General features: G+C 42.9%; 1 long non-coding RNA gene across 1 annotated transcript; it reads left to right on the top strand.

Annotated features, from left to right (window-relative positions):
• Window positions 1–13,279: 13,279 nt before the first annotated feature.
• On the top strand, window positions 13,280–14,647 carry LOC124700066. Its single transcript, XR_007001614.1, has 3 exons — window positions 13,280–13,517; window positions 13,604–13,811; window positions 14,588–14,647. It is a non-coding gene; the product is annotated as an uncharacterized LOC124700066 (long non-coding RNA).
• Window positions 14,648–26,325: the final 11,678 nt, after the last annotated feature.

The raw sequence follows: 26,325 nt of genomic DNA, 5'->3' as shown, positions 1-26,325 counted from the left end.
GATGGTACTTGTATTGGCCAAGTGTAGGGTAGGGCTACGACTTCCCGAATCTTTGGGAATGAGCGTAGTAATGCCGGCGAGTGAAGCTAGAACTATGAACACAGCCTACCATATAGCTGTTATGAGAGCCATCACAGATATTCGGGAGCATAAGACGAAAGAGCTTATGGGTTCCGAATTCACCCACATTCCTCATAATCAGGAGGAAGGGGATCCCATGCTTAACCACTACAAATATGCAAAACGCAAACCAATAGCAGCTGCAAAATACATGGACAATAGCCGCAACTTCATATCATTACTCTTTCAGTTGAACCATCATCTGACGGGAGCAATTGATACGATGCTAGAGGAGTTTACTGAACCCAAGGAGGAGATTAGGGGGAAAGAACCTAAGGAGAATGTGGTGCACACACCAGTTTACTCAGCTGGTGACTACATTAGTATTGATCCACTTGAGCGTGAACCTACACTTGTTACACCTGGGAACTACCTGGGTAGTTCCTATGGGGGATATGAGGGCGGAGAGGAATCCGGAAACAATCAGCATTCCGAGACTCCTATAGAAAATTCCACGGGTTGGCGTTGGGGATCTGATACTGGAACTCATAGTACTTCGGTGTATTATGACGGGGAGATGAATGATGACGCCACAACCCGGAACCAAAGTTATCCTAGTAATGAAGGAGTTGATGGAGGGTATCCGACACGAGTTGAGTCGGGTACGAGTGTTGGAAACACCTATGGTGGAGCTACAGGGGAGTACACCCGATGGGTGGACTATGATGCACTTAACGATCGGTTTGTGAACACCGATTTCTCCCTAGGATCATCATCCGATTCGGATTACCAGCCGACGGGGAGACCTTATGTTCCGGGGTCTATCGGGAGGACGACACGTTCGACCGGATGGAAGCCTGGGATGTACCGGGAGTGAAGATCGACTAGAGTCCACCAAGGGAGGCGAGGCTATAATACACAAGTACCACGTGTATTATAGTATGTAATTTTTGTATAAATTTGTACATATACTTTAATAAGTGAGTTTGCATACTCACATCGACTTGAGTATTGTAATAAGACCACTTAAGTATGTATATACATGGTATATGTTTTGTATGATTTGGATTTGCTTCTTGATTTCCATTGCGTGACTAGTTCCGTGCACAATGTTGAGCTCGGAAAACTTGCGCATGGAGTAATTATGAGTATCATCTTGTGTTGCGGAACTAGGGGGATATGTCGGGACCGGTAGGAGAGGAGAGTGAAGCGCAGCGCATGGAGCGCGAGGCGAAGCAAAAAGAAGAGGCTGACGAAGCAGCCAGGAATCAGTTTCCACCACCACCACCCATGACGCAGCAGAATTTTGTACAGTACATGCAGCTGGTGGAGGAAAGACAACGTGTAATGTTGGAGCAGCAGAACAAATTTTTCCAAGAATTTCTGCAACAGAACCGGGTAGAGCGACCCGAGAATCCGGGAGTCACCCTAGCAGACTTCCAAAACACCAAGCCTATATCTTTCGCATACGCGCCCGGGCCAATGGACGCGGAAGATTGGCTTATGGATACTGAGCGAAAGCTCAATACCGTTGGATGTAACGACCAAGAGAAGGTTCGTTATGCTACCCATCTGCTGTGTGGACCTGCCGCATCCTGGTGGGACAATATAGTAGCCGTTTATCCGGCTGGAAAGGTATTTACCTGGGAGGAATTTGCAAGGAAGTTCAGGGAATCCAATGTCCCTGAAAGTATTGTGGAACTGAAGCGTCGAGAGTTTGAAAGTCTCGAGCGTAAAGACAAGGCCATCCCGACCTATGTCGGGGAATTCTCCAAGCTGTCTCGGTATGCGGTTGAAGAAGTCAATACCGAGGACAAGAAGAAGAAAAGGTTTACGAGGGGTTAAGTCCCCGAGTTCAAGGTTCAGCTCCATATGATGAGAGCGACGGAGTTTCAAGAGTTGGTGGATGCAGCCATCACTCTGGAAGATGATTTCAAACAACTGCAGGAGGAGAAGAGGAAAAAGGCCAAGTTTGAGCCCAAGAGGTTTTCCAATAACAAGCCTAATACCAGCTTGAATTTCAAGCCAAGATACAACAACAACAACAATAGCAACTACTACGGTAGTAGGACGAATCAAGCATTTCAGACGGCAAACCAAATAGTTTGCCGTATTTGTGGAATTAAAGGACATACTTCGAAGGACTGTCGCAAACCCAGAATCATCTGCTTCGGGTGTCGTCAGGAGGGGCACATGATGAAGGACTGCCCCAATAAGAAGAATGGAGGAGGTCGGTCCGGAGGAGGAGGAAGCCGAGGAGGAAACACCGGAGGGAAGCTGGAAGAATAAGAAGCCCTTCGGCAAGCTAAACCGCACCCGGTCCGGAGGAGGTGGTCAACTCCGATCGGGCGGTGATAGGTACGCTCCGGATACTCACTCATCCTGGCAAAGTACTTTTTGATACTGGTGCAACTACATCATTCATTTCTCAACAATTCATCATCAAACATGGGATTAGTTGCACTAAGTTAGACACACCCATAACCATACTTTCTGCGGGGGGAACGATAGTAGTAACCCATACCAAACAAAAACAAGTCATCATGATCAATAAGTGCGCGTTTGACGCGGACCTGTTCATTCTACCGATGAAGGACATTGATGTCATTCTTGGTATGAACTGGTTAGAAGCTAATGGAGCATTGATCGACTGTGTGAACAAGACAGTATCATTGAAAAGCCCCGATGGAAGTAGAATGATCTACCAAGGCGACAAACATACACAGATTGAAGTGGAGCTACAGTTGAATAGTATGAAGGAGGTGAAGTTAGAAGATATACCTGTAGTAAATGAATTCCAGGATGTGTTTCCTGCGGAATTGCCTGGTATGCCACCAGATAGGGAGATAGAATTCACTATCGACCTAATTCCAGGAACAGCTCCGATTGCTAAGGCACCATACAAGATGGGGCCCAAGGAGTTGAAAGAACTTAAGGAGCAAGCTGGATGACTTGGAACAAAAAGGATTCATACAAGAGAGTGTTTCACCATGGGGATCACCCGTAATCTTCGTGGATAAAAGAGATGGTGGTAGAAGGATGTGCGGAGACTACGTAAATTTGAACAATGTCACAATCAAGAACAAGTATCCACTTCCAAGAATTCAAGATCTATTTGATCAAGTTAGAGGCGCGGGAGTCTTTTCCAAAATTGATCTAAGATCCGGTTATCACCGAGATAAAGATCAAGAAGGAAGACGTTCCGAAAACTGCCTTTGTTTCAAGGTATGGACATCATGAATACCTTGTAGTGCCATTTGGATTAACCTATGCCCCAGCAATTTTCATGAATCTCATGAATAAGATTTTCATGCCATGTCTAGACAAGTTTGTCATCGTATTCATCGATGATATCTTGATCTATTCCAAAGATAAAGTTGAACATGCTGAACATCTGAAGATAGTGTTGCAAACACTAAGAGAACATCAACTCTGTGCCAAATTCAGCAAGTGTGAATTTTGGCTAGATCAAGTAAAATTTCTTGGTCATGTCATTAGCAAAGATGGAATAGTTGTTAACCCGAGCAAGGTAGCAGCAGTTTTAGAATGGGAAGCACCCAAAACTATCAAGGAAATCCGAGGATTCCTAGGAATGGCAGGATACTATCGGAGATTCATTGAAGGATTCTCCAAAATAGCAGGACCAATGACGAAGTCATTAAGGAAGAACACACCATTCGTGTGGTCGGAGGAGTGTGAGAAGAGTTTTCAAACTCTAAAAGAGAAACTCACCACGAGCACCGGTGTTAGCAGTTCTCGAAGTTGGCAAGGATTACACCGTGTACTCGTGACGCATCCAAACATGGATTGGGTTGCGTACTCATGCAAGATCGGAAGGTAATATCTTATGGATCGAGGCAACTCAGACCTCATGAAGTGAATTATCCAACACACGACTTGGAATTAGCAGCAGTCATATTTGCACTCAAAACTTGGAGGCATTTTCTCTATGGAGCCAAGTGTGAGCTCTATACGGATCATAAAAGTCTCAAATACTTCTTTACTCAGAAGGAACTCAATATGAGGCAGAAAAGATGGCTAGAATTAATCAAGGATTATGATTTGACCATCAATTATACTCCAGGAAAGGCTAATGTTGTAGCAGATGCTTTGAGTAGGAAGAGCACTGGAGGAGTGGAACAAGAGTTATCACCGGAGTTGAGGAAGGAAATAAGCCAAGCCCAAATACAACTTTGGGAGAAAGAAGCTCATGAAGGACTATCGGCTTTACAAGTAGCCGATGAGCTAAATGTCAACTTGAAGAATGAGATAATGATGGGTCAGTTGGACGATCCATTTATCATGGAGGAGATGAGAAGGATAGATGAAGGAAGACCATCAGAATTTCACCGAGGATAATCAGGATCACTATGGTTTCAGAAGAGAATTTGCGTTCCGGATATTGCTGAAATCAAGGAAGTAATACTCCGGGAAGCCCATCAAACACCATACTCCATTCATCCGGGAAGTACGAAGATGTACATGGATCTAAAGGAGCTATTCTGGTGGAATAACATGAAGAGAGAGATAGCACAATATGTGGCGGAATGCCATACCTACCAAAGGGTGAAGGCTGAACACCGAAGTCCGGCAGGAAAGTTACAACCTTGATACGTCTCCGACGTATCGATAATTTCTTATGTTCTATGCCACATTATTGATGTTACCTACATGTTTTATGCACACTTTATGTCATATTCGTGCATTTTCTGGAACTAACCTATTAACAAGATGCCGAAGTGCCGCTTCTCGTTTTCTGCTGTTTTTGGTTTCGAAATCCTAGTAACGAAATATTCTCGAATCGGACGAAATCAAGACCCGGGTTCCTATTTTCACCGGAAGCATCCGGAACACCCGAGAGCCGCGAGGAGGGCCCCGTGGGCCCCGCGATGATAGGGTGGCGCGGCTCGGGCCCCGGCCGCGCCGGCCTATGGTGTGGCCACCCCTTCGACCCTCCTGCGCCGCCTCTTCGCCTATATAAAGCCTCCGTCGCGAAACCCCGATGCGAAGAACCACGATACGGAAAACCTTCCGGAGCCGCCGCCATCGCGAAGCCAAGATCCGGGGGACAGGAGTCTCTGTTCCGGCACCTTGCCGGAGCGGGGAAGTGCCCCGGAAGGCTTCTCCATCGACACCGCTGCCATCTCCACCGCCATCTTCATCACCGCTGCCGCTCCCATGAGGAGGGAGTAGTTCTCCATCGAGGCTCGGGCTGTACCGGTAGCTATGTGGTTCATCTCTCTCCTATGTGCTTCAATACAATAATCTCATGAGCTGCCTTACATGATTGAGATTCATATGATGATGCTTGTAATCTAGATGTCATTGTGCTAGTCAAGTGAATTTTACTTATGTGATCTCCGGAGACTCCTTGTCCCACGTGTGTAAAGGTGACTAGTGTGTGCACCGTGTGGGTCTCTTAGGCTATATTTCACGTAATACTTATTCACCGTTATGAATGGCATAGTGAAGTGCTTATTTATATCTCTTTATGATTGCAATGTGTTTTGTATCACAATTTATCTATGTGCTACTCTAGTGATGTTATTAAAGTATTCTATTCCTCCCTGCATGGTGTGTGGACAGGGTGTGCATCATGTAGTACTTGGCGTAGTTTATGATCGTGATCTCTCGTAGATTGTGAAGTTAACTATTACTGTGATGGTATTGATGTGATCTATTTGGTTATGTTGATCTTTCATGCACTCTAAGGTTATTTAAATATGAACATTGAATTGTGGAGCTTGTTAACTCCGGCATTGAGGGTTCGTGTAATCCTACACAATGTGTTCATCATCCAACAAGAGTGTAGAGTATGCATTTATCTATTCTCGTTATGTGATCAATGTTGAGAGTGTCCACTAGTGAAAGTCTAATCCCTAGGCCTTGTTCCTAAATATCGCTATCGCTCGCTTGTTTACTCGTTTTATCGCGTTACTACTCGCTGCGTTACTACCGCTTGTTTATCGTCCCGGGCAAAGCACTTTTCCGGTGCCGTTGCTACTACTTATTCATACCACCCGTATTTCACTATCTCTTCGCCGAACTAGTGCACCTATTAGGTGTGTTGGGGACACAAGAGACTTCTTGCTTTGTGGTTGCAGGGTTGCATGAGAGGGATATCTTTGACCTCTTCCTCCCCGAGTTCGATAAACCTTGGGTGATCCACTTAAGGGAAACTTGCCGCTCGTTCTACAAACCTCTCGCTCTTGGAGGCCCAACACCGTCTACAAGAATAGAAGCTCCGTAGACATCAAACCTTTACCCATTCCAGAATGGAAATGGGAGGAGATAGGAATGGATTTCATCACCGGACTACCCATGACTAATAAAAAGAAGGACATGATATGGGTAATCGTGGACCGGTTGACGAAAAGTGCACACTTCTTAGCAGTGAACCAACAAGATAAAGGAGAGAAACTCATCGATCTTTACATCAAAGAGATCGTGAGTAAACATGGAGTGCCCAAGAAGATCGTGTCGGATCGAGGATCCGTGTTCACGTCGCATTCGGAAGCAATTACATGAAGCTTTAGGATCCAAGTTGGACTATAGCACCGCCTATCATCCTCGGACGGTGTGGACAAACGGAGAGAACTAACCGAGATCTTAGAAGATATGCTTAGGGCTTGTGCCCTAGACTTCGGAGGATCATGGGAGGAGCACTTGCCACTAGCAGAATTTTCATACAATAATAGCTATCAAAGCAAGCATCAAGATGGCACCGTTTGAAGCTCTGTATGGAAGGAAGTGTAGATCACCCATATGTTGGTATGAAGCTCGGAGCAAGCAAGGAGTTCAATCTCGATTATGTCAAGGAAAAGCAACAAATCATTGACATTATAAGAGATAGATTGAAGATAGCCCAAAGCCGACAAAAGAGTTACACGAGATCGAAGAGAAGAACATGGGAGCCACAAGTTGGAGACATGGTATATCTCAAGGTGAGCCCGATGAAAGTACTTCGGAGATTTGGAGTAAAGGGAAAGTTAAGCCCTAGGTACATCGGACCTTTCAAGATTTTGAGTCAAAACCGAGGGTTAGCCTTTGAATTGGAACTACCGGGAAGGTTATCCCAAGTTCACAACGTATTCCATGTGTCACAACTCAGAAAATGTTTGAAGACCCCAGATGAGCCAGTATCACATGAAGAACTTGAATTACAACCAGATTTGACGTACATCGAGAAGCCAGCAAAGATTCTCGAGGAAAACTGGAAACAACTCAGGAATCGAGCCATAAAATACTGCAAGATACAATGGAAGCATCATCCCGAGAGGGAAGCTACCTGGGAAAAAGAGGAAGACCTGAGGAAAACATACCCCGAACTTTTCAGGTATTACCACCACAACTTCGGGACGAAGTTTTCTTTAAGGGGGAAAGGCTGTAATATCCTAGGTTTAGAGACGATCGAGGGGTAGATTTTAGAAAGGGATGTGCATTGTATTGTAATTTACGGGGAAATTTCGCGCTTTTAAACAAAAACTGCATCGAAGGGGGACAAGTTTCTCTCTCGACACCTTACAGGGTTAGGGTTTCGAGAGTGCGACAAACCTGTTCCTTATTCAACTAAACTAGGGTTTTGAGAAGAGAGGGAGAGTTTGCATCACAAACTTAAGTTGCATGATTGAATTCTAAATTAAGTTGTATGAATGAATTCAACCCAAGTTTGAATTTGAATTTCAAATTCAAACATCAAATGAATATCACATTATCCAAACTTGAGATAATTTAATAAACAATTAGCCTCGAATCAAGATTATAAATAATACAACAATTAAGTAAAGCTCATTAAGGAAAACTTGAGCTTTATTAATAATCACACAAGATACATTGTCATTTACAATATTCAAAATTTGAAACAAATGAATATTACAACATATTACAAGAATTGGACAAAATGGAAAATGAACGAGAAAAGAAAAGTACAATTTAATGTTCTATCCTAACACTACAATCTAGTCTTCATTTAGCCTTGTACTTGATGATCTCCATGATCCTTGGAGCATCAGGTTGTGTCCCTGCACACAAACACAAAGCAAATAAAAGAATAAGTGTTATGCCAAGTGGCATAACCACTTGGCAGGTTAGCAAACAAATGAAATGAAGTGGATATGCTCAAGTTTCTGCCGAGCAGATCCATGCCACAGATAGGACCAAGTCCAAGTGCACAGCACTTGCACACACACACAACCAGGCAGCACACAAGGCTGTGTGCATGTGTAACACACACACACACCAGGGTGAGTCACCACAAGCCCGCAGGTGGTGCTCGTCGACCAACAAGAGCAAGCCAGCAGCATATAAAAGCTTTTCCCAGCCAAACCCTAGTCACTTGAATCATCCATCGGCAGAACTGAACTGATAAGCCACCAAGAACACCAAGAACACCAAGAACAGCTAGAACAGATAGAACAGCCTCACTGTTCAATCTATTCCAGCACACCTCTGAATTAAATCAAGTTTCATCAAGTCACAAGGAGGAGCAGGGCAAGCAAAGCAACCATAAGATCAACACAGAGGCAAACCTCTACACCAACATCACAATCTAGGAGCTGGAGTGAGGTATACCAAGCATCATGGACAAACCAGATGGTTTTGTTCATATATAAGCATATGCATCAAGCACCCATAATCGACAGGGTGTGATACCCAAGTTATGTCATCATCCGGCTATTAAGCCATATGGTGCAAGCGAGAGCAGAAAGGCCACTGGTCAATCATCAAAAGGGAACAACAGATATGACAATAATTGCATAACTGAAGAAATCCAAGCAAGAGATGAGAGCACAAGTCAGCCTAGTTACACACACTTAGCACCTACAGCTAATTGACCATCAGACCTAGACAGAATATTGTCTGTTTGATTTCAACATCAAGAGCCACTGGCAATCCAACAAATGGATCACCCAGAAAGCATTTGGTAAGCAACAGCAAGCCAACAAATAGGGGAGCTACCCTAGGGCAGCACATGACTACTGCCAGGGTCACCTCAAACCCTAGAACAGCCAAACCAACAAGCCAAATACAAATATCATCACCCTGATTGGGTTCAAAGAAGGGCTAGGGTTCCCAACCACTGTGGGCATCCATCTAGCCTAAGCCAATCAATTGTGATGATCATCACTGTATCACAGTTCACATCAATTATCCACTTCATCAATTAAAGCAACACAGATAATTGATATTAACAAGCAAATCTTGGATTAAACATTTGCTAAGGATCCAGAGGATCACTGCAAGTATCAGCTGATGCTTGAGCAAGCACCAGCACTGATCTGTGCCACACACATACACCTAAATAGGTAACAGCAATGCACAGGCACAGGTAAGCAAACCAATTATCAGCTGTTGATGATCACAGGATCATCAGAGCTTGCCATAGCATGCTAGGGTATGCTAGAGCATCACTAAGCAACAGAGCATGGGCCAGACATTTAATTGGCCACAGATAATCAACAAGTGTTTCTCAGATAACCAAAGGGATAATCAAATGATTGTATCCAGAAGCTCATCCAAGGCAGGATGAACCACTGGATCAAGATACATAAGTACAACACTTAGTGCTCATCACAGAACCAAGCAGTTAAACCAACAGTAATGCTCAATCAAGCATACACATGAAATTGAGCACAAGGGACAGCACATCAGTGCCCTGGAACTTGCAAATTGCAAGGAATACACATGGTAATCAAGCCAGGGCAGCCAAATTGAATACACATGAGAGTCTAGCAAGAATAGTAACTCGAACGGAGGCACTGTGAAAGGATCCAAGCCGGATATGCAAGATTCAACAAGCATGTGGCTTCGGAACATGCACAAGTAATGTGCACAATCAAGATAACAGGAATTAAGCAAAGCCACTAGGCGGAATAGGGCAAGACACAGTAGCTAGGATTCATGGCAGATAGCACAAGCAAGCAGCGAGCACATGCCACACAGCAAGCTAGGCGCAACAGAAGCGAGCAGCTAGCACGGCCAGAACCTCTACGAGGACAAGCAGGCCATGGTCAAGCTAGACGAAGAAGAGGTGAGGAAGAAGAAGTAGAAGGGAAGGAGAGGAACTCACCAGGGAGGAGGTGGCCGACGCGGTCATGGCGGCCAAGGCGGCGCGCGTCGGAGCACGGCGGCACCAGGCCTGGCCAAGCCAAGCCTGGCGACCACCACCACACCTAGCGCTGCACCACGCGCATGGGAGGCGCCTGGATGAAGGGCCACGGCCTCTCCAACGCACGGCGGCGTGCGACGCCGAAGGTCCGGCGTACCGGCGGGTCGATGGCGAGCGAACGGTGGCGCCAGCCGACGGATCGGCGCGGACCATCCGGTTCGCCGTCGAAAGGCGACCCGCATCCACGACACCTCGTCGCCGGCGACCGGCCCGGGGCGGCGGGGATAAATCGGCGACGGCGGAGGCGATTCTGGTCGCCAGAGCGAGAGATAGAGATTAGGGTAAGAACACGGGCGCGAGGTGCTGGGCGAGTGAGCGACCGCTCGGGTCGGTTGGACCCGAGTTGGTTTAGCCCAACCCACTGGGCCACCCTGACAGGTGGGCCCAGGGGCAAAAATGACTTTTCACAATTCAATAAAAACATGAAACTTTGAAATTCAATAGAAAATTGATAAAAGCTCTTAAAAATAAATTAAAAATATGAAAAAGGATCAGCATAAAATTCTCTATTTAAATAAAATATCAAAGAGAATTTTTGAAGACAATTAAGAATAAGTCCTATTTTAAGGATTTAAATAATGATTTAAATCACACATATTATTTTCAATAATGAAAATAAGTCCATTAATGCAATTGGACTTTCAAAACACCTTGACAATATTTCAAGGTTTTATTTACCCTAAACAGAGTATCTCCAAATCTATCTTAGTATTAACCTCTCATAAAATAACAACGACATCGTAAGGGGGAACAAACCCTAAAACTCGGAATCATGCATAATTGCTTTTTTAACCATTGCCCTTATCGGACAATGATGCTATTTTTCAGAGACCAGAGGACAAGGGTCAGTCCACACCTTCCAACTGCAAAACTTTGCAGTGTTCAGGCAAGTTCATCACTTGCTCATGTCATTTGAGTATTTCTATCAAATTACTTGCAAAGTACTATGATTATCACTATTGCATAAAAAGCAAAACCACTATTTTCATAACTATGAATATGACTATGTGGTTGGCAATGGAACCATGGAGTGTGTTGATATGGTGGAGGTTCCATTGCAAGGGCTTATATCCATCTAGGATTAAACAACAAATGTCGCCAGTGATTCTTGTGCCGTAATACCCGTGTTAACCATAAGATCCGGAGTGGGACGGAGTAGTCAAAAGTGTTTCCACCTCTCGTTCATCAACGGATGCGCTTTACCGTGGTACACTTGTAATCCAAGGGGGCAAGCTGGTGAGGCTGGGAGTCCTAAGTCCCCACGGCATTGTCCGTAGTACACTTGTCGCCCGAAGGAGCAAGATGGTGAGGGCTGGGGAGTCCTAAGTCCCCACGGTATTGCGGTCTATGATGGGTTGCAGCTACCGGCGAAGGAGTTTGGTTCGATCCCGGATCGTCGTCGTGGTCGGGGTCCACCCTGAAATATATGGGAATAATGGGACCGGCGAGGACCCAGGGTCGGGGCATGCAACAAAGGGTGGGTGCTCGAGGTAGCGGAGGAACATGATTGGCTAGACCTTATACCGGGCCTCACACCGAAGGAAGTGTGGACGGGAAAGCTGCCCGGTTGGCGCCAAGGTTAAGATCTCTTATGGGTAAAGCAACATCGGAAGGGGGAACAAACCCTAAAACTGGAATCATGCATAATTGCTTCTTTAACCATTGCCCTTATCGGACAATGATGCTATTTTTCAGAGACAGAGGACAAGGGTCAGTACACACCTTCCAACTGCAAAACTTTGCAGTGTTCAGGCAAGTTCATCACTTTCTCATGTCATTTGAGTATTTCTATCAAATTACTTGCAAAGTACTATGATTATCACTATTGCATAAAAAGCAAAACCACTATTTTCATAACTATGAATATGACTATGTGGTTGGCAATGGAACCATGGAGTGTGTTGATATGGTGGAGGTTCCATTGCAAGGGCTTATATCCATCTAGGATTAAACAACAAATGTCGCCGAGTGATTCTTGTGCTCCGTAATACCCGTGTTAACCATAAGATCCGGAGTGGGACGGAGTAGTCAAAAGTGTTTCCACCTCTCGTTCATCAACGGATGCGCTTTACCGTGGTACACTTGTAATCCAAGGGGGCAAGCTGGTGAGGCTGGGGAGTCCTAAGTCCGCACGGCATTGTCCGTAGTTGTAACATCCCAAAATTTCCAAATTTTGGAATGTAAAAATAAATAAATTTAGTTGATTGAATTGTTTATCTTTGTTGAAATTTCACAAGGAAAAAAAAACTTTTTAAAACTTGTTTAACTTTTACCAAACTGGATTTAAGAATACTTATTACGAGTGGATTACGATGACTATCTAACTTCAATGTATTTATTGCAAACATTCTAAAGTGATGTCCAAAAATACCTGATCTTGATTTTTTCTTTAAACATAAAATATTTTTTGAGAAGTTTGTTCAATGTCTCTACAAAATAAAATATTCAAAAGTCCATTCAAAAAAAATATTTACATTTACAAACTTGCTTTACTCAAAAGGCCCAAACTTTATTTTGATATATCAATGACCAAGTAGCCATATAAAGTGTTATATGCACAATAATATTTTTGTAATTGGTTTTGATCAATATTAGTTTTATAAAGTTAATTGAGTCGTTTCGATTTCAATATCAAAATTCATGTTGAAATAAAACTTGCGAAAACTTTCAGTTTCGGGAAATATTTTAATCGTTTGATTTCAATAAATCCAATTTATGTTTCTTGTTTTCTAAATAGCCCGCACGACAAGTGTGTACTTGTGTTTTTATTTTGAACTGAAAGAGTAATTATTAGTGTCCGAAAATCATACTGGGTAGATTATAAATTTTACAAAGTTTGTTTGAATCAATATGGTGGCCTAAAGCGATTTAAAGAATAAGAGAAGGAAAGAAAATAAAGTAAAAACTGATCGGCCGGCCAGCTCAAGCCGCGAGCCAACCCAGCCAGCACCACGCGTGCCCAAAGGCCGAGCTAGCCTAGCGCAGCAACAACACCCTGTGCCCAGCACCCCTGTATTTTTTTTTCCACACGGACCCACGTGTCAGGCCATCTCCTAGCTCCAGCACAGGCCACGAACTGTACGAGTTCGTCTCCAAAACTGACCACCAAAATCTCCGATTCTAGTTCGATTTTGATCCGTTTCACACGAAATAAAATCCCTATAAATACCTACATATCTCCTCTGTTGGTGCCCCTCTGAAACCCTAATTTTGGTGCCGCCAGGCCGTCCAATTTCACCGCCGGAGTCCCGCCTACCGCCGCACTATTCTGTGGATTCTGATAAAATTCGTAAGCCCCGCCGCCCAATCTTGATCCAACCTTCTTCTTGTGAACTCGCGCATCATCTGAGCCTCCTGGTTCGTTTTATTGCGCAGCAAAACGACGAATTCGTCAACGACACTGATATCACCGTCGTCGTATGAACCTGGTCACCATCGCGCCATGTGACTCCGGCCACCTCTGCTCGCCGTTGAAGGAAGAGCACCAGCGCGATGAACACGCTTTCGAGTTCCCCACATCGAGCAGCACCCGGAGTCTATTTTCCCTCGGCCACATCGACGACAACGGCGGGCTTCTGCCATTGTAAGTAGCCGGCAGCTTACAGTTTGAGGTAGATTAAGTCAAATCTGCCACTAACGTTAGATCTAAATCTGAGAGCCTACGTTAGTACAGATAACTGAACCAGGCCTCACGATCGATCACATCGATCACGTGCAGGATGTGCTAGCTTGTTCACCCATAATTTTTTTGAAAATTCGTAACAATAAATCTAGAGCTCCGTTTTAGACGATTCTTTTTCCATTGAGTTTGTAATTAAGTTCCCTGCAACTTTGGTGTAGAAAGTTTCTCCATCCGAGAAACTTTTTCTGACAACTTTTTAGACAAAATTATTAAAAGTCCGCGAAATGTTTAATCTTTTAAAAATCATAAATATATTTTCGTAATTCGGATTTTAGCAAATAATATAGCGTTGGATTCAGAAAAATGATAAGCACAACTTGGTACTGTTAATTTGAGATTTCACGTAACCTAAGGATTTTTCAAATTAATAATATTGTTTATAGTATTTACACTATATTTTAAATTATATAAATGATCTTAAGTTGATTCTAGTCGAAAATTAAATATAAAGAAATCTCCCATAGACTAGAATACTTATTTGTGATTTTCGAAATTATTTTATGCATAAGTTCACGAGTTTGTATTAAAATGCCTTTTCGAAATTCCTATTGAATAAACAAATTCTTATAAACTAGTTTCGAGCCTAAGTTATTTTGAGAGTATCCATGCATTATTTTGTTATGTGTTTTCTCTGTTTGTGCTCTCTAGATATTTATTGTGATTATTTTATCACCTAGATCGTGCGGAGTGTAACCCCTGTTCTTGCAAGAAGAGTGCGAACGCCAACGACAAATAAGGCAAGTTGAACTTTTGATCATAACAGATCTATTGTTTTCCTATAAGTGCAGTACGATTTTAGTACAAATACATGTGTAGGATTTTTATTGATGGATTGTGTGCTATTGCTATGAAACCCGGCTTAGGATAGCCATATGTTTTTATGATTGGATTCATTTGTAGTCAACCTATGTTTGATTGCTTGGATATGCTTACTTTATAAGTGTGTGGAATATCATGTCATGAGTATGTATTAGTTGAAAGGTTAGTTTTGAGTTGACAAAACAATTATTGGATGAATTGGGGCGGATATGAATAGTACTTGAGAAGGTTGTAGGTCGACCAGGCATGGTAAGGGCTTTGATCCTGACTTACTGACATGTATAGGTCGAGTGGCATGGTAAGGGCATGGAGCCTGACTTACTGACATGTACACTGGTAGTGAGTGGCATGGCAAGGGCGTTGAGCCTGACTTACTGACATCTACACTGGTGGTGGCATGGTAAGGGTATTGAGCCTGACTTGCTGACATGTACACTAGTGGAATGGAGATTGGCATGGCAAGGGCATTGAGCCCGACTTACCGACATGTGCGATGAAGAAAGGAGATTACATGGTAGGGGCCACGAGCTTGGCCTACTCACATGTGCACTATAGGAGTTCGGAGATTAAAATCGTCGGGATAAAAACTAGGATGATAATATGATTGCTTTGTGAAAAAACAAAAGTTTGAACCCTCGCCTTGAAAATGTACTTGATAGGTTTGTTATACGTCTCTAGTGATACTCGCCAATACAATTCCAAATGTATTGACTCTGCGTGGCCGCAACGTTTTATGTTGCGGATATTCCGATGAACGAGTGAGGTTCGATGGTTAGGGTTACGAGTCTATACTCGACATGCTCGCTCGTGGCACATGAAGACGAAGGACTCCATGCTCGATATGTTTCGTTGTGAACCCCGATATTGAGCTAGCCTTGTGCTATGCAATTTGTAATATTTACTTTGTAATTATCGGATCATGCGATGTAATAAAGACCTTTGTTTCTTGGTATTACATCTTAAACTCGTGTGTGCTAGCGATTGATCCAGGGACTAGCACTATTATGCACAGAGATTCAACCCGTACCGGGTCGGATCGCTTCAGATGGTATCAGAGCATTGTGTTGACTGTAGGTTCGTGACCCTATGTTTGGAATAGTAATAGGAAGACCTTAGGATGAAAAATCAATCAAAACCAGTTTTTTTTAAAAGATCTTGCATTTTGAACTTCTTGTATTCTCATCTATTTCACCTTCGAAAGAATTTCCTTTTACCTTAGATGGCCTAACTCTTGAAATCTATCAAGGAATTACTGATGATCGATGACCATGTCTCTTAAGTGTGAAGATCGATGCTTCATATGTTATTACTCGACTCAGCATGATGCAACTTCATGGAAGGCCAACGAAGAACTTGGAAACGACTTAGATGCATACTTGACATCTAGAAACATACACCACAATGTTAGAAGAAGTTGAAGCATTGGAGCCAGAGATATAATAGACCACCAATAATTCTAATTTATAAGACCAACGATATCGCGATACTGTTATGATCATACCAAATTGTGGCATGACCATACTAGCTGGTTTGTGTTGAAATGTTTTGTTTGATGGTTGTTAGATATTGTTTGTAAGATGAATTGTTTGATATGTTATGTTCAGGGTAGGAATCTTCTTTAGATCTTTTCCATCTATTTCCATCTATACTCAACCCAACAAGTGTTTTATTAACAAATCTTCATGAAGACAACCCTAGCAAAATCAACCTTGATGTTCCCTATCTAGATGAAGAACCAAAGAGTGTGAGATACGCAAAACCCTAGTTAAGGATCGATAGAAATGTTTTCAAAATAGTTCAATAAAGGGGATTGAAATATTGATTCAATTCTCCATGGATTTTTTTTATGAAACTTGTGAGGTTGACCAAGTGTTAGAATACGAGATTCAATAAATCAAATACAGAGTAATGATCTGGGTGCAGGATGGATTGATCACCATTCCTACCACTCTTATTATTCGCTTTCGTAATATTGACTTTGCGAATCTAGAGTCATACCTACAAAAGAGATGTCGGCGAATAAGCCTAAACCCTAGGGTGGATGAATATTATACCCCTATAATTGGCAAGTGCTGCCAAATGTAGGACTACAATAAGAATGAACATCCAACTAGTAGAAGAAGAACAAGTGGAAGACCGTCGATGACGCCGACAAGTTAAAAAGATGAAGGATGCCTTAAAGTACTCTCACCATGGTCATCTATTTGACCCAAAGAGTGCCCCCTTAGTAGAAAAGGTAGATCAACAACCATCCCATAGGGATTAGAAGCCCGACCCTTAGGAAAAGTCTGCTCAAGTCACTTTCAAGAGATATGTTATTCACTGTATGTGAATATACAACCCCCATTGGATATGAAGTGAGAAGCCACATATGGTTCAAAAGATGACCTGGTGTTAGGTCATACCCAAGATAAGCTTAGCTGAACCCAAGACATAAGACTACCTACAAAAGTTTCTTTTAAGGGTGGTAGCCCACCTTAACATACCCCAAACCATATCTTTCTTTCTAGCCTTTCTCGAATCTCGAGGACGAGATTCCTTTTAAGGGTGGTAGTTTGTAACATCCCAAAATTTCCAAATTTTGGAATGTAAAAATAAATAAATTTAGTTGATTGAATTGTTTATCTTTGTTGAAATTTCACAAGGAAAAAAAAACTTTTTAAAACTTGTTTAACTTTTACCAAACTGGATTTAAGAATACTTATTACGAGTGGATTACGATGACTATCTAACTTCAATGTATTTATTGCAAACATTCTAAAGTGATGTCCAAAAATACACGATCTTGATTTTTTCTTTAAACATAAAATATTTTTTGAGAAGTTTGTTCAATGTCTCTACCAAATAAAATATTCAAAAGTCCATTCAAAAAAAATATTTACATTTACAAACTTGCTTTACTCAAAAGGCCCAAACTTTATTTTGATATATCAATGACCAAGTAGCCATATAAAGTGTTATATGCACAATAATATTTTTGGTAATTGGTTTTGATCAATATTAGTTTTATAAAGTTAATTGAGTCGTTTCGATTTCAATATCAAAATTCATGTTGAAATAAAACTTGCGAAAACTTTCAGTTTCGGGAAATATTTTAATCGTTTGATTTCAATAAATCCAATTTATGTTTCTTGTTTTCTAAATAGCCTGCACGACAAGTGTGTACTTGTGTTTTTATTTTGAACTGAAAGAGTAATTATTAGTGTCCGAAAATCATACTGGGTAGATTATAAATTTTACAAAGTTTGTTTGAATCAATATGGTGGCCTAAAGCGATTTAAAGAATAAGAGAAGGAAAGAAAATAAAGTAAAAACTGATCGGCCGGCCAGCTCAAGCCGCGAGCCAACCCAGCCAGCACCACGCGTGCCCAAAGGCCGAGCTAGCCTAGCGCAGCAACAACACCCTGTGCCCAGCACCCCTGTATTTTTTTTTTTACACGGACCCACGTGTCAGGCCATCTCCTAGCTCCAACACAGGCCACGAACTGTACGAGTTCGTCTCCAAAACTGACCACCAAAATCTCCGATTCTAGTTCGATTTTGATCCGTTTCACACGAAATAAAATCCCTATAAATACCTACATATCTCCTCTGTTGGTGCCCCTCTGAAACCCTAATTTTGGTGCCGCCAGGCCGTCCAATTTCACCGCCGGAGTCCCGCCTACCGCCGCACTATTCTGTGGATTCTGATAAAATTCGTAAGCCCCGCCGCCCAATCTTGATCCAACCTTCTTCTTGTGAACTCGCGCATCATCTGAGCCTCCTGGTTCGTTTTATTGCGCAGCAAAACGACGAATTCGTCAACGACACTGATATCACCGTCGTCGTATGAACCTGGTCACCATCGCGCCATGTGACTCCGGCCACCTCTGCTCGCCGTTGAAGGAAGAGCACCAGCGCGATGAACACGCTTTCGAGTTCCCCACATCGAGCAGCACCCGGAGTCTATTTTCCCTCGGCCACATCGACGACAACGGCGGGCTTCTGCCATTGTAAGTAGCCGGCAGCTTACAGTTTGAGGTAGATTAAGTCAAATCTGCCACTAACGTTAGATCTAAATCTGAGAGCCTACGTTAGTACAGATAACTGAACCAGGCCTCACGATCGATCACATCGATCACGTGCAGGATGTGCTAGCTTGTTCACCCATAATTTTTTTGAAAATTCGTAACAATAAATCTAGAGCTCCGTTTTAGACGATTCTTTTTCCATTGAGTTTGTAATTAAGTTCCCTGCAACTTTGGTGTAGAAAGTTTCTCCATCCGAGAAACTTTTTCTGACAACTTTTTAGACAAAATTATTAAAGGTCCGTGAAATGTTTAATCTTTTAAAAATCATAAATATATTTTCGTAATTCGGATTTTAGCAAATAATATAGCGTTGGATTCAGAAAAATGATAAGCACAACTTGGTACTGTTAATTTGAGATTTCACGTAACCTAAGGATTTTTCAATTAATAATATTGTTTATAGTATTTACACTATATTTTAAATTATATAAATGATCTTAAGTTGATTCTAGTCGAAAATTAAATATAAAGAAATCTCCCATAGACTAGAATACTTATTTGTGATTTTCGAAATTATTTTATGCATAAGTTCACAGTTTGTATTAAAATGCCTTTTCGAAATTCCTATTGAATAAACAAATTCTTATAAACTAGTTTCGAACCTAAGTTATTTTGAGAGTATCCATGCATTATTTTGTTATGTGTTTTCTCTGTTTGTGCTCTCTAGATATTTATTGTGATTATTTTATCACCTATATCGTGCGGAGTGTAACCCCTGTTCTTGCAAGAAGAGTGCGAACGCCAACGACAAATAAGGCAAGTTGAACTTTTGATCATAACAGATCTATTGTTTTCCTATAAGTGCAGTACGATTTTAGTACAAATACATGTGTAGGATTGTTATTGATGGATTGTGTGCTATTGCTATGAAACCCGGCTTAGGATAGCCATATGTTTTTATGATTGGATTCATTTGTAGTCAACCTATGTTTGATTGCTTGGATATGCTTACTTTATAAGTGAGTGGAATATCATGTCATGAGTATGTATTAGTTGAAAGGTTAGTTTTGAGTTGACAAAACAATTATTGGATGAATTGGAGCGGATATGAATAGTACTTGAGAAGGTTGTAGGTCGACCGACATGGTAAGGGCTTTGATCCCGACTTACCGACATGTATAGGTCGAGTGGCATGGTAAGGGCATGGAGCCCGACTTATCGACATGTACACTCGGTAGTGAGTGGCATGGCAAGGGCGTTGAGCCCGACTTACCGACATGTACACCTGGTGGTGGCATGGTAAGGGTATTGAGCCTGACTTGCTGACATGTACACTAGTGGAATGGAGATTGGCATGGCAAGGGCATTGAGCCTGACTTACTGACATGTGCGATGAAGAAAAGGAGATTACATGGTAGGGGCCCTGAGCTTGGCCTACTCACATGTGCACTATAGGAGTTCGGAGATTAAAATCGCTGGGATAAAAACTAGGATGATAATATGATTGCTTTGTGCAAAACAAAAGTTTGAACCCTCGCCTTGAAAATGTACTTGATAGGTTTGTTATACGTCTCTAGTGATACTCGCCAATACAATTCCAAATGTATTGACCTCGCGTGGATGCAACGTTTTATGTTGCGTATATTCCGATGAACGAGTGAGGTTCGATGGTTAGGGTTACGAGTCTATACTCGACATGCTCGCTCGTGGCACATGAAGACGAAGGACTCCATGCTCGATATGTTTCGTTGTGAACCCCGATATTGAGCTAGCCTTGTGCTATGCAATTTGTAATGTTTACTTTGTAATTATCGGATCATGCGATGTAATAAAGACCTTTGTTTCTTGGTATTACATCTTAAACTGTGTGTGCTAGCGATTGATCCAGGGACTAGCACTATTATGCACAGAGATTCAACCCGTACCGGGTCGGATCGCTTCAGTAGTACACTTGTCGCCCGAAGGAGCAAGATGGTGAGGCTTGGGAGTCCTAAGTCCCCACGGTATTGCGGTCTATGATGGGTTGCAGCTACCGGCGAAGGAGTTTGGTTCGATCCCGGCATCGTCGTCGTGGTTGGGGTCCACCCCGAAATATATGGGAATAATGGGACCGGCGAGGACCTGTGGTCGGGGCATGCAACAAAGGGTGGGTGCTCGAGGTAGCGGAGGAACATGATTGGCTAGACCTTATACCGGGCCTCACACCGAAGGAAGTGTGGACGGGAAAGCTGCCCGGTTGGCGCCAAGGTTAAGATCTCTTATGGGTAAAGCAACACACCTCGCGCGAGTGTAAAGAACCGTGATCCGTTACTCCTCGTTCCGGGATAAGGAACTACGAACGCGGCCGGAAAGGAGCTCCATGAAGTTCTAGTAAACCGGTGAAGGCCGACGGACATAGCTCTTTGAAATAAAAGCAATCTCTTAAAGAAATGTTTATCAAAACTCGCATTGGTATTAGACTTTCCGGTCTAATATCGTAGCTAGTGCATTAAACACCTCTTATCTATAATGAACTTGTTGAGTACGCTCGTACTCATCCCACTCTTAAATCCCTTGCTTAGATTGTCCGAATCGTCCGGAGGAGGACTACGATAACCATGAAGGAGCCGAGATCATCGGCTATGAAGAACCGAGACCTCTCGGGAGGTATTGAAGGCGTAGACTACCTCGTAGTCTACGGAACCGGGAGGCTTCCGGAGAAGAACAAGCCTAGAAGCACCGAGTAGTAGTAGTAGCCGAGCAAGTGGGAACTCTTAGTATTTAGCTGCTCGAGATAATAAATGTATAACCTAGTAAAACTTCTATATTGTAAGTTAAGGTGGGTTCGCCTCGAACCCAGGAGTATTCCTCTTAGGACCCAAGAGGAGCTCCAAGACAATATATGTTTGATGCTTGTAATAATAAGTGAATGAGTTATGGACCCTGCTATGTTCTGTTGTACTACTCTGAGGGATGTAATATTTGCGGAATGGTACTTCGTGAATGTTATATTAACGACTGGCATACTACAACATGCAGTGGTATGCAGGGTCACCACACTGGTGGAGTAGCGGCGGTCATTATCCTTTCCCCATGAGGCCTCTTCGTCGAACCAGGGGTCGGCGGCAGAGTCGAGCACGAGCGGAACCTTTTGTGTTATGATCGAGGTATCGAGTCCTTTTTATGTGTCCTACATGTTCGATCAAAGTTTTAGTCAGAGTAGGCATCGATGAAGAGTTCGATCTTCTGTAATGTCATCGCATAGTTTTTTTTTTAAATATATGATCGTGTCATATTAGAGCTCTCTTTTTCTTTGCAGAAACGTGGACTCATTTATTTGGGCCGTGGCCTATGGGCTTGATGGGTAGTCTCCACGGGAAGAACAACGACGATCGACCGGAACGCTTGTTTAGGACAAAACGAACGGTTATGACTTACCGGTGGCATTGGCTGTAATTAGGACGAAAATTAGGGGTGATAAAAAACGGACCAAGAAAACCTCAAACACTCCACTGAATTATCCGCGATTACACATTTTTTTTCATATTCACCGCAAACATGATTAATCGCATAACCAAGCTACTTGTAATACTTCAAACTTGTAATGATGGTCGAATCCACCCGCCGCGACTTCCGCTTTGACCTATAATGTCCACCCTCTACTCGGAGGAATAAGATGAGCTTTATTCACCCACTTCGGCCCACTTCAAATTTCATGTAAGGACGATCCAACTTTTTCATCAAATAGTTTAGTTAGGCGGTGGCAGCTCATACGATTTCAACTAAAAGTTTGGGGCAATTTAAAAACAGACAATATTGAGCAAAAATAGTAAACTTGCATATGCGTTACACCAGGAGATAAAATGCTATTTTGTAAAACGCTTGCAGATACAATTGCGGCGTGTCAAAAAAGCTCATGGCCAACAAATTGAAATCTGGCCACCGGATCTACAGACGGAAAAAGAAATATATGACCAACATATGGAATATTAAAGAATCGATTTCTCTTTGTCCAATTGGTACCTTCCCTGTATAGTCAAAGGCCGTGTGACATAAGAAAACATGCTGTAAAGTCGATGTTAACTGTCTGCCATACTGTGTGAACAAACAGTTGCAAATTAAGCCACCTGTAAAATCGAGCTGAACTGCCTGCCCTACTGTATGAACTCTTTGGTGTTACTTGAGGCCACCGAAGTGGCTCGCCTTCTCTCTCTAAAATAGATAACCGATTCAGAGATACACATGAATACAGTGCCGATATTCTCTTGATTAAAAGACAGGGTTCAGATCAAGATGATTACGCGCTTCATGTATTTAACATATGAGAGTGGACAATGCAGAGTGGTTGGAACTTGTAACCTGCAGAGATAAAAATGCTGATTACACTAAAGGTCATCGCCGTGGGTCTCAATCCTTTTTGTTTTCCTGACCCTCCGTGAATACAACGGCTGGCTCCGTTGCAAAATTCGACCAGTCAGCTTCAGCTGCTTGCAGTTATGCATTATGAAGGAACAGAGCTGTCAGCGCCCGGTGGCTCCTGGCCGGCTGACGGAGGGAATTAATAGTAGCTTCTTTCACAGTTAATCACCAAATCATCAATCCGCTCTATCAAATCGAATTAGCTAGTGTCCACGCTCAACAATGTTTTAAGGGCTGAAAGATGCAACCTTTGTCATAGAAGTCGTGGAAGCTGAGAACTGGACGAACATAACCTGCACTTTTGGCGCAGCAAAGTACCGATCCGGCGATCCGCCTCCCTTCTCTTCTTTCCAGGACGCCTGCAAAAGTCTGATGCGGCCCAAGCCACGCTGTTGTCACAAGTTGTGGCAGCGGAGATGGAGCGGCCACCCTGGGTGTGCGGAGATGGAGCGGCCACCCGTGTGCCGCCCTTGTCGGAAAGGCTATTCCGGTTCCGGAGAGGGTGCTCTTCAAAGAGGCTAAAAACCAGGGCACAGGTGCCGTTGTCGTCAGCGCTAGTCCGTGACTCCTTGCCGCTGTGCCGCAGCTCGACGAGCTATCCGCCGTCGGCGTCCGCGCACCGTCGAATAGATCTATTGACGAAATCGATATTGGAAAACTCTATTTGGAACTTCGGTCGCGACCGAAATCCGCCGAGTTTATGCTATGCATCGTCGAGGAGATCTGTTGATGAAATCTCTCTTGGAAAACTCGATTTCGAGCTTCGGAGGCAAACAGAATCCGGCGTGTTTATGCGGTCGATTTGTTGGATTCTTTTGAAATCGCACGCAGAGCACAGGAGCTATATATGAACGGTTTTTTCTGGAGAGGGGGAAATAACCAAAAAGAAATCGAGCTTGATTTTGATTTAGATTTGATTCATCTGGAGAGTTCGGTAGGAACTCATTCTAGTTCTAGCAGTTCGAGCAAGGCACGGGAAGAAGGAGATCGAGGGGCGGCGGCCGTTTGCGGAAGCTGTACACCGTGGGAAGTCAACCGGTACTCCTCTACAGCGAGCGAGCTAATTGGGCCAGGCCCAGGAGAGGCTCTGGACGATGGGAATAGGATGGACGAATCGTTTTTACGACTTGGCGGTGGCAGGTGCAGTAATTTCATCGAAAGACAGGGGTAAATTCTGACGGACCAACAAGAAGCCCTTTTGCTTTTATTATTAGGTATAGATGAACGTGTTATACACAAAATGTAGAAAAAAAATTAAAAATGTCAAAAAAAATTCTGAGATAAAATTTCGCTTGTACATTGGGACATTCTATATTCGCACACAAGTTTTCGGGAAAAACGAACATTTTATATGGTCTGTATAAAAAAGATAAAAAATGTCCCGTGAATAGTGATAGAACATCAAAAATTGTCTTTTTTACACGGGGCATAAAAAATATTTCTTTTTCCCGAAAACTTGCGTGCGAACATAAATATCTAGATGTACATGCACAATTTTATTTCAGATTTTTCTGATAATCTGAAATGTGTTTTCACACAGTGGACACCCATGAGCCGAAATGAATATCCCAAACTTAAAGCATTGTCTTAGTTGACCTTGCACCTGGCCCCTGTAGTGTGGTCCATGGCCGACCAAAGGAAGGTTTGTCGCCCAAAGAAGCTTAGGGGTCTTGGTGTGCTTCACATGGATAAGTTTGCCACAGTCCTACGTCTAAGGTGACTTTGGTTAGAGTGGAATGACCCAAGCAAGATTTGTGTAGGCTCTGGAAACCCTTGCACGCTAGACGATATGAAAATTTTCTACGCCGCAATCACCATCACGGTTGGTAATGGCAAGAAGGCGCCTTTTCGGCATGCTCTGTGGCTTGGGGGGCAAAAACCTAATATTGTGCCTCTAATTTTCTCTTTTTTGAAGCGTAAGCATTGGAAGGTGGATCAAGTTTTGCATGGTAATGCATCGGTGGATAAAGTGGATTTGGAGCAACATTTCCCATTGGAGTGTCTCTCCCAATTTGTGGAGCTTTGGGGCCTCATTGACAACTTCCATCTTGATGAGAACGTGGACGATGGCATTGTTTGGAGACTCACTTCGGATGGCCAATATTCTACAAAGTCCTCATATGACATTCAATTTTTGGGCTCCGCTCTTACAAGCTTAAACAAGTCGATGTGGAAGGCTTGGGCGCGACCTAAGGTCAATTTTTCTCTTGGCTTGCAAAAGAGAATAGCATTTTAACGGCCGACTACTTGGAGAAGAGGGGTTGGCTAAATTGTGGCATGTGCCCATTATGCAAGAAATGGATGGAGTCTGTTGACCACCCCTTTGTTCATTGTCGTTTCACTTTGCGACTTTGGGAGAAGGCCAAAGATTGGTTGGGCATCAATGAACTTCACATGAACCTTTGGTTGGAACTCTCTTTCCCGGAATGGTGGAACATGATGTCCTCGAGGAAAAACTGTAAAGCAATGGCCTCCCTCACTATGCTCATCACTTGGGTAATTTTGAACGAGCGGAATGATAGGGTGTTCAAAAACAAGGACGCGCCTTCGCAAGTCGTCTTCAACAAGATCACTATAGAAGCTAGTTTATGGGTGTTAGCGGGTGCAAAAAGTTTGAACCTTTTGATGTTGCGAGAGTAATCTTGTAATAAGTCACAAACTTTTACTTTCTTGTAAACTTCTTCTTAATCAATATATCGGGGCAAAGTTTTCGCGAAGGGAAAGAAACCTCTCTTGACACTTTCGATCGTTTTTTTTTTCTCAAGACATTCCCATGATGTTCTCCAAGTTACTTTCTTAATATTATCGTTGTACCGTGGACATTATGTGTTCTTTCCTACGTGCCTTGTTGCTGCAAATTATTGCGTTTCAAACTGATTTAACTTCTGAAGCGACAGCTAATTTTTTCTTTACAGATATCCTAAAAAATGATATTCAATTCATACATTCAAGCAAATTTTTATTGCATCTATTATTTTTTATATGTTGCCCTATCAACCAGGCGCGGACCTTGGACCGAAATCTTGGGGGGGGGGGGCAAAATGGGCTGAGGGGACTAAAAATGAGCTTCAAACTGACTTTTAATGGATAAATGGGCCAATTACCTCTAAATAATAGGCAATTTCTTCATGGGCTTGGGGGGGGGGGGGCGGAGGCCCACTTTGGCCTCCACGAAGGTCCGCCTCTTC

This window comes from Lolium rigidum, chromosome 3 (genome assembly GCF_022539505.1).
Source record: "Lolium rigidum isolate FL_2022 chromosome 3, APGP_CSIRO_Lrig_0.1, whole genome shotgun sequence".
NCBI lineage: Eukaryota > Viridiplantae > Streptophyta > Magnoliopsida > Poales > Poaceae > Lolium > Lolium rigidum.
Note: the sequence above shows the minus strand (reverse complement) of the source record. Positions and strands in the feature narration are given on the sequence as shown.